Genomic DNA, 8350 nt, shown 5'->3' on the forward strand with positions numbered 1-8350 from the left:
GGGCACGTTCTGCATGGAGCACTGGGTGTTATGCACAAACAATGAATCATGGAACACTTCATCTAGAACTAATGATGTAATGTATGGGGATTAACATAAGAATAAAAAAAAAAAAAATCTATGATCAAAGGCATAAGGAAAATCCAGAGAAGGAAAAGAAAGCCTCAAGGAGAAAGCTGTGTCTTGAAAGAAAGGCAGAATCTGTTAAATGGAGGAAATCAGGATACACCAGCAAGAAATACAAGAAAGATGAGCCTGTTAAGGTTATTCCCGTCATTGCAATACAACTGTGACTTATTTCCCTTAAATCACCCAAACACCTTTAGAAAAACATGAGAGTAGTTCCTCCAACTACTTCCCTACTCCCACACCCAATTCCACTCACAAGGTCATGGAACCTCTGGAGATACTTGGTTGGGGAAGTGATAAGGGGGCCACCAAATACACTTAGAGGACAGTACGTAATAAGCATCCAACATGACATTACCTCTATATACTCTTTGAGGTCAGTCAAATTCATAACCATTCCTGTAACAGGATCAATCTAAAGAATAAACAAAGGTGAATGTTACTATAATATGCTCTTCATATTTAAACCTCTGTTAAATTATTAAAGGCTGTACAATGTGCAGAAATTGTGCCCATGTCTGCCTTCATCCCCGGGACACTCATCGATCTCATTATGGAAACACCAGGTGCTCCAGGAACCCCTTTCATGGTACTGCTCTTCTACCTGTCCACATAGAGCAGATTAAAGATAACCCTTTGGGACAGGAAAGGCCTAGAATGGCAGCAGCTCACCATACACAATGGACAACAATGAAGCAATATTGATTTGAACAGAATTTTTCAACACAGAATCCATCATGTTGGCTGAGAGGGCCCAGCAATCTGGACAAATCACACAGATCTTTTCAGCACGTACCTCTCCATGCACCGTCACCACAACTATGGGAAAGAAAACAGAATACCAAAAAAACCACATGACTTTCAACAGATAACACCCAAGCATAAGTTAACAACATAAATTGTTAGGTCTCTATCCTGCAAAGCTCTATTTATGTTTTCCCTCAAACAGCTGTTCTTTTAGTTAAGATCTTTTTCTCAACCAAAGCAAGACTCGGCCAAGACAGAGAAGCTCAGCAGGAGCTTTGGCTAAGCAGAGGATCCCAGCCAGAGCCAGAAAGGGTGTACATTCAGCTTATGATATTGATGCACTAGGTAGGAATGTCCACTAGGTAGGATTGAGATGCTGCTCGATCACCGCCTGAAAAAGTAGAACGTACAGGAAGACATCCAGCTACACACCAAGTTGGCCCAACGCTGGGCAGCACCTTTCCCAGCAAGCAAAACCACTACTGGGCCTAAAACTCTGATCCCTACAATCACACGAACATATACAGTTTATGGTAATATTTTGTAAATTAAAGAACTGCTTGTATAAGCATTTGAAAAATGATGATCAGAGTGTTTTACAAATTAGTGACTTTTATGTATATTTTTCAGCTCCGTACAAACACCATTAGGTATTATGTGATATGTGAGCAAACTAAAAGTGACAAATATCATAGATCAAGTAAAAGGTGGTAAGTAAACTAGAAATTCTGATCTTTTGACACTTTTTGAAAAATCTTTTTACTCTACCCAACTATATGCTGTTGATACTCTATGCTCACAGGGCTGTTTTTTGAGATATCAGCTTTATCTCAAAGAATCAAGTCTCCTACACTCACATAAGTTATTTTCTTGGAACACTGCAGGCAGTTTTAGACTCAACCTATTTTCCCGGCATACAGCATATTCCTAGTCACTATCTCCCTTTTGTCAGTCATTATTTACACAAAGAATACAATCTAATGTTTCTAAGAAGACCTAATTTTAACATTAGCCTCGGAAATACCTAATTAGAAGGAAGCAGGTGCCAAAAGAATCTCATTATGCACACTAACGCCAAGGCAAAAAAAAAAAATTGTTTAAACCATTTGTTATCTCTAACAGAGCAGATATTTGCAAGGTAAAATTTAAGACACATCCAACCAAGGCAACGGATTTTTTTCATTCTGAACTTCCATGTAACTTCTCATTCAAGGCTCAAATATGCTTTGTCCATAAAGTTTCTTACTTTTTCAGACTGTATTTGCTGATCACACTTTCACCCTTATTGAAAGGGCTAAAATTTCATCAGTTTTTCTCTCACCTTTATAATTGTGCCCATGGCCATTTAGATTGTTGCATTTCCCAAACAGTTTCAAGTTTTCTTCATTACTCAGAGATTTGCTGACAAAAAAAAAAAAAAAAAATTAACATGACACAAGTTCAGACACCTTCTCTGTTCCCTACATTTATTATTTGCTCTAGCCTTTGAAAAGCTTCACAATTTATTATCTTAGCTCACCAAATGGGATTCATAAATCAACTTGATTTCATTATTCCACTTTCTGTCAGGAACCAGTGTATGCCCCCTAATTAGGCTACTGTAATGTACAAATGAGTGTGAACAAAGTCCACACCCTTGTTCCACAGCAAGATTCCAACTGCTCTGCTCAAGGCCCTTCTATTTTTCAACTCAACAAACATTTACTGGGTACCCATTACATAGGAGGCATGGCTTTAATGAAGCAAGGACTTATAATGATAAAAGAAGATGCTTGTCTTCAAGTGGCTTAAAAATCCCATTTCTCCTGAAAAATAATTACATGACCTACTACGTCTCCTCTTTAACAATCTTGCATTATTATGCCAGAATTATTGCCCACTGACTTCACCAATCCATACAGCAGTATTCAAATTAAGTAAAAATTTAAAATTACAATGCTCAGCTGTATTCTGGGCAGAAAACAATTTTCTTAATGAATTTTTACATCTATACCTGTCCAATCGACTATGCATCTTCAATGAGGCCTTCTATGTATGAACGTCCTATTATACCACCCCTTCCTTTTTGAGATTCTCTTTCTTCTCCCCCGCCCCACCCTTATCCACGTACATTTAGAATGCTACGGTTCACAAAGCTTTGGCACAAAATTATCCCACTGTACCCTCCACAAAATTAGCCAGATCGTGCACTCTGCACAGAAGGCGGGGACAGGTACGTGTTGATCGCTGCTGCATCCCTGTCACCTAGTACAAGACCTGACACGCTGGTCACAAATACCTGCCCAGTGAATGAATGGATGACTCTTGTTAGAAATTATTATCCTCATTCTACGGACAGGGAAACGTATGCTGAGAGCGGAGCTTGCTAATGAGAGGCAAAACTCTCCTCAACATCAACTCCTCAGTGCAGTCAAGCAGCCTGAATGCTCCGGGTTCAAATCCCGGCTGTGCTCCTTGCTCTCAGGGCTGCCCTAGGAAGGGAACGCCTGGGTTCGTGACACCTGTGGTAAGAAGGGCATAAACCTGGGTTGCTGTAGCGGTCCCGGTGATGGTGGCTAGCGCTCCTGACACCTCACAGCAGCTCACACTTGCCGAGAGTTCACCACATGTCTGACACTGTGTCAACCGGGCCAGGCGAACTGCTCTGGGCGCCACTGCAACCCTTCGCGCTCCACTAGGAAACGTGCGCTCCCCGGAAGCTGCTCCAGGGCACCGAGACGCGGGGGAACCTGAGCCTTCGGGTTCCGCACGCAGGGCCGTGCCCTCCGCTCGGCTCCGTTTGCCACCGCGCCCTACAGCGCCCCACAGCCTCCTCTGGTCGACTCCAGCTGTCACCGTCAGCGTGGCGCCAGGGCGGCCGGGGGCGCGCGTCGGCTCTCACACCTGCGCTCCCGCACCCGGGCCCCGCCCCCCCACCGTGGGCACTGTGGGCGCCACCCCCACCTGTGGAGTCGGTGGGTCGCGCTGAAGGAGACGAGGCGGGACACCCGCGCCCGGCGGCGACAGCCCTCGCCGGCGCCCGCCACGCTCATCGCCTCGCCTCCGCACTTGGCTGGCGCCCGGGCTGGAAGACAGCGCGTCCCGCGTCTGCGCAGTGCGGCCGGCGCGCTGGGACGCGCTCTCCACTCCGCGCTGCGACTGGCTCCCTCCGCTGGTCTGGAGGCAGTAAAGCGTCCGGTAAGGTGAGTCTCTTGGATAGCAGAGTTGGGATAAGCTAAGCAAATCCCCCAGCGGTCGGTCGGAAAAGGTGGGTAGGACCTTAGTGTCTTTCATTATACTGACTGGTCAGCCCTAGGCCAAGTCGGGCCATTAGGGTCAGCCGGGGCACACTTTGGGTACTGGAGGGACCTCTTTGAGATGCTCCTGCCACTCCCTTCCAGAAAGCCCTAGTTAGAGTAACCTACCTCCACTGGCTGGTTACTCTGAGATGAGCCCCAGGGCCAATCCACTTATAGCATAAAGGGAGCGGGAATTCCAGGGCACGTGTGGGAGCACTTGGCTTTTGGAAATGATACTACCTTTGGACTGTTTGTAAAGATTCTTCTTCTTCTTTTTTTTTTTTTTAAAGATTTTATTTATTTATTTGAGAGAGAGAGAATGAGAGAGAGAGAACACATGAGAGGGGATAGGGTCAGAGGACGAAGCAGACTCCCTGCCAAGCAGGGAGCCTGATGCGGGACTCGATCCAGGGACTCCAGGATCATGACCTGAGCTGAAGGCAGTCGCTTAACCAACTGAGCCACCCAGGCGCCCAAGATTCTTCTTATTAAGGGAAATTCTCAAGCTTTCCTTCTCATCCACACACATGAAGCCATTTATCACAGTGTGAACACGTGCAGCCGTGAACACACACACATTAGAGATTCTCTGTCACCTCCAGAGTGAACGGATCTTGTTTCCTCACACCTATCTATAAGGAGTATCCACACTACTTGCAGTTCCCAGTATTATGTCACCTCTCTTCACCATTCATTTCCTCACTAAATACGTACTGAATAGCTAACCATGAGGCTGGCAGGGTTCCAGGTACTGGGAAGATAGATTAAATCATGAGAGTGGCAGGCATTCGGGCCCCAAATGTTGATTTCTCTCAAATGTCTCCTGTCTCCGGCTACATACTCTGTTCTGCATGAAATTACTGTCATGTAGCAAACATTAACACATTTTCAAATATTTTTATTCTCTTCCCTGTTGGGCTGTAAAAAAATGTCAAAGAAGGATAAACTTCAGAGACATATGAGATAGACATTATCTAGTTCAGTCCTCTCACAGATAGGAAAACACGGGCCCAGATAAGTGAATTACTCATCCAAGACCACTTACAATAAAACAGTATTTCCTGGACATTGACCACATCGGGGATAAAATACTTGGCTCATTCCGAACGAAGTCTTAAGAATCAAAATACAAAGCCGAAGGAATTTCTGAGAAATTGCTATAATTACTTTAGTAGAACATGGCATTACATTTGCAGAGCTCTTTCTCTAAATGTTTTTATTAAGGGTACTCACCAAATTTACCCTCAGTGATCCTGTTACGGATTCAACCATGTCCCCCCAAAATTAATGTTGAGCCCCCCAGTACCTCAAAATATGACTTTATTTGGAATAGGGTCTTTGCAGATGTAATTAGTTAAGAGAAAGTCACAAGGGGGAAGCCCTAGTCCCTTTACCCCTTCCCTATGCACCACATACTCCCTTTCCTTGAGTCTCTGGACACTGCTGAGTGATAAGCTGGGCTTAGGGAGAGGAAGAAGCCCTGCTTAGGCTTAAACTTAGTCATATGCTCATTCAATTCTACCAGAACTCTCTGCACTAGATTACCAGGCATAGGCATATTACAAAACGTCATTGATCCTTTTTTGTCTTCTCCTTCAAGAACCTCATAGATGACAGAGCCACAGAAGAATTTGGGCATCCTTGGGTCAAAATCTTATGATTGTACTGCTAACCTTTATATGTTTGAACTTCACTCCCTGTGATTAGGATGGAATTTATAGAGGAAAGACGTTATCAGCTTTGCATACTTCACAGAAGTCAGCTAGAATCTCCTCCACCCTTTAGATCCGGATAAGATCTAAAACAATCTTCCATGTCTTGTCTGGGGGAGTACAATGCCTTTTTGAGGATTTCTGTGAGATATATTTACGTTCTCTTACAATGACTTCAGCCTCGAAGCTCCCACATCTGCTGTCTTAGCCGTACTTAGGCATCTTCTCGTCATTCTGGTACCAACTGCTTTTGTTTTGTGTTTCATCAAGCCAGATACAAAACTTAGAACTTTCACTTTATTGCCACAATGTAAACCATTACCTGTGGCATTTTTGTACCTGTGGGAACACTTCACTGAAAAGGACAAGGTTTATGATGTCTGTAATAACTCCTGAGGATAACTGGGAAGAAACTGGCTATGCTGGTCCAGGGGTGTGCATGAACCATGAGTTCACAGTTGCCCCAAACTACACATCTAGGAGGCTTCCCCAGCAACATTCAACATGCAGAGGGAGAGAGGACAGTTTAACTGGCCCCAGGCTGGAGTTAAGTGGAGAGAGGAAGTATAACTGAAGGAAAAGGGAACAAGAGATCTTGAAGGTGGGGGCGCCTGGGTGGCTCAGTTGGTTAAGCGACTGCCTTCGGCTCAGGTCATGATCCCGGAGTCCTGGGATCGAGTCCCACATCGGGCTCCCGGCTCAGCGGAGAGCCTGCTTCTCCCTCTGACCCTATCCCCTCTCATGCTGTTTCTCTCTCTCTCTCTCTCTCAAATAAATAAATAAAATCTTTAAAAAAAAAAAGAGATCTTGAAGGTGTTGGCAAGAGTATGGTCTAAGTGACAGACGTAGCGGGATTTGGGCTGTTGGTAAAACTGGGGGTGAGAGAGGGGGTTTAGAAATGAGATTATATGGCCTCTAGTGCCACCTGTTGCCCGACTGAATGAAGACCTACTGACTTCTCATCAATTTCTGGAGAACTATACACCTGGAGATTAGAAGAAATGCCTGATTTTAGTGACGTCCCTCAAAACAACACCCTCCCAAGGCTGAGCTGGGGGCAGGGCAGAAGGTGGCAGTTGGTGGTTCAACTGCTGTGGCGTCTGTGGACAGCAGAGAAACAGTTTGGAAGAAAGCCTCTAAGCATGACATAGCTGGCTTCCCGTCCTCTGTGAGCCCTAGAACCCGTGCTAACAGGCAGGCTGTGACGGGGAAAAATGAGGTGCTTTTTAGAGCTATATTCATATTTTACTATCTACGATTATTTGTATTTTTTCTCTCAAGTGTGAGAACCTCCGTCACCCACCCTAACTGGTGGTGGTAATGACACAGCTCTACTTTTTCTTTCTCGTATATTTATTATCTAGAGGAAGATCTATCTAGTAAATATAAATTTAAAACTCTCTTCAAAAGGTTGTATCAACACTTGTTTAATGTTTTTAAGAAAGAGCTCTAAAAAATTATAAAACCATTATTATCTCAAGAATTCTGTTTTTAATAGAAATTTTAAAACCAGGTGTCTGTGGTTTGGAAGGGAAGGTGCCCTTTTTGCTCTCCCTTTTGTACGGAGCATGTTCATTTTAAAGCTAGTTTCCAGGTGTTTCGAATTGCTCCATCAGATGGTTACAAAGGTGCCATGGATCCCATAAGGCATTTGCACAGGTACTTCTGCTCGGCCCAGTTCTTCAAAGTTCTTGGCATCCAAGACTAGGAGAAAATTGTTTTCATTCTAGAACAGAAAGACAATACTGAAAATTCTTTTGATAATGTCTTACGCATCTTCCTATCTATCCTTACCACCTAGCACAGTGCTTGACTATCCATCCATTCACTAAATGTTTGCTGAATGGCTGAACGAGCCTGAGAAGGACATTATGGCTGAAGAAGTTCATACCTAGACTGAAGAAATTAAGTTGTTTGTATCAATTACCTTCAGAGGATCTCTTGGAGTTTAAGGATCTCCTTACCTGCCCCTTTTCAATCTCCTAAGAGACAGAATTTTTTTCTTCCAAATTAGAAATGTTTCCATTTCGTGTTACTTTGGAGCTGTACAAAGGGTAGCATTACAAGGCAGATTGATATTTGCCCTGGTGTAATTACATGAGTGGCAAGTACATGGTATGAGGACAAAGTCCTCCTAAGCCTATGGCAGATACTAGTAATTGATCATGGCACTTTTCTCACCAAACCCTTAAAAAGCCTCAGGCGACGCCTGGGTGGCTCAGTTGTTAAGCATCTGCCTTCAGCTCAGGTCATGATCCCGGGGTCCTGGGATCGAGTCCCACATCGGGCTCCCTGCTCGGCGGGAAGCCTGCTTCTCCCTCTCCCGCTCCCCCTGCTTGTGTTCCCCCTCTTGCTGTGTCTCTCTCTGTCAAATAAATAAATAAGGGGCGCCCAGGTGGGTCAGTCGTTAAGCGTCTGCCTTCGGCTCGGGTCACGATCCCAGGGTCCTGGGATCGAGCTCCACGTCGGGCTCCCTGCCCGGCG

At 44.7% G+C, this 8350-nt stretch overlaps 1 long non-coding RNA gene across 2 annotated transcripts; it reads right to left on the bottom strand.

Moving 5' to 3' along the window:
• Positions 1-106: 106 nt before the first annotated feature.
• Positions 107-3973, bottom strand: LOC145720000 (uncharacterized). 2 transcript variants are annotated; one of them, XR_014142740.1, is made up of 4 exons: positions 3820-3973; positions 2198-2277; positions 802-948; positions 107-544 (listed from the first exon to the last, which is right to left on the bottom strand). It is a non-coding gene; the product is annotated as an uncharacterized LOC145720000 (long non-coding RNA). The 2 variants fall into 2 exon arrangements; XR_014142739.1 differs by lacking the exon at positions 107-544 and having other exon boundaries at positions 551-948.
• Positions 3974-8350: the final 4377 nt, after the last annotated feature.

The sequence above is a fragment of the Leptonychotes weddellii genome, unplaced genomic scaffold (assembly GCF_054177405.1).
Source record: "Leptonychotes weddellii isolate Sample4059 unplaced genomic scaffold, ASM5417740v2 HiC_scaffold_9024, whole genome shotgun sequence".
NCBI lineage: Eukaryota > Metazoa > Chordata > Mammalia > Carnivora > Phocidae > Leptonychotes > Leptonychotes weddellii.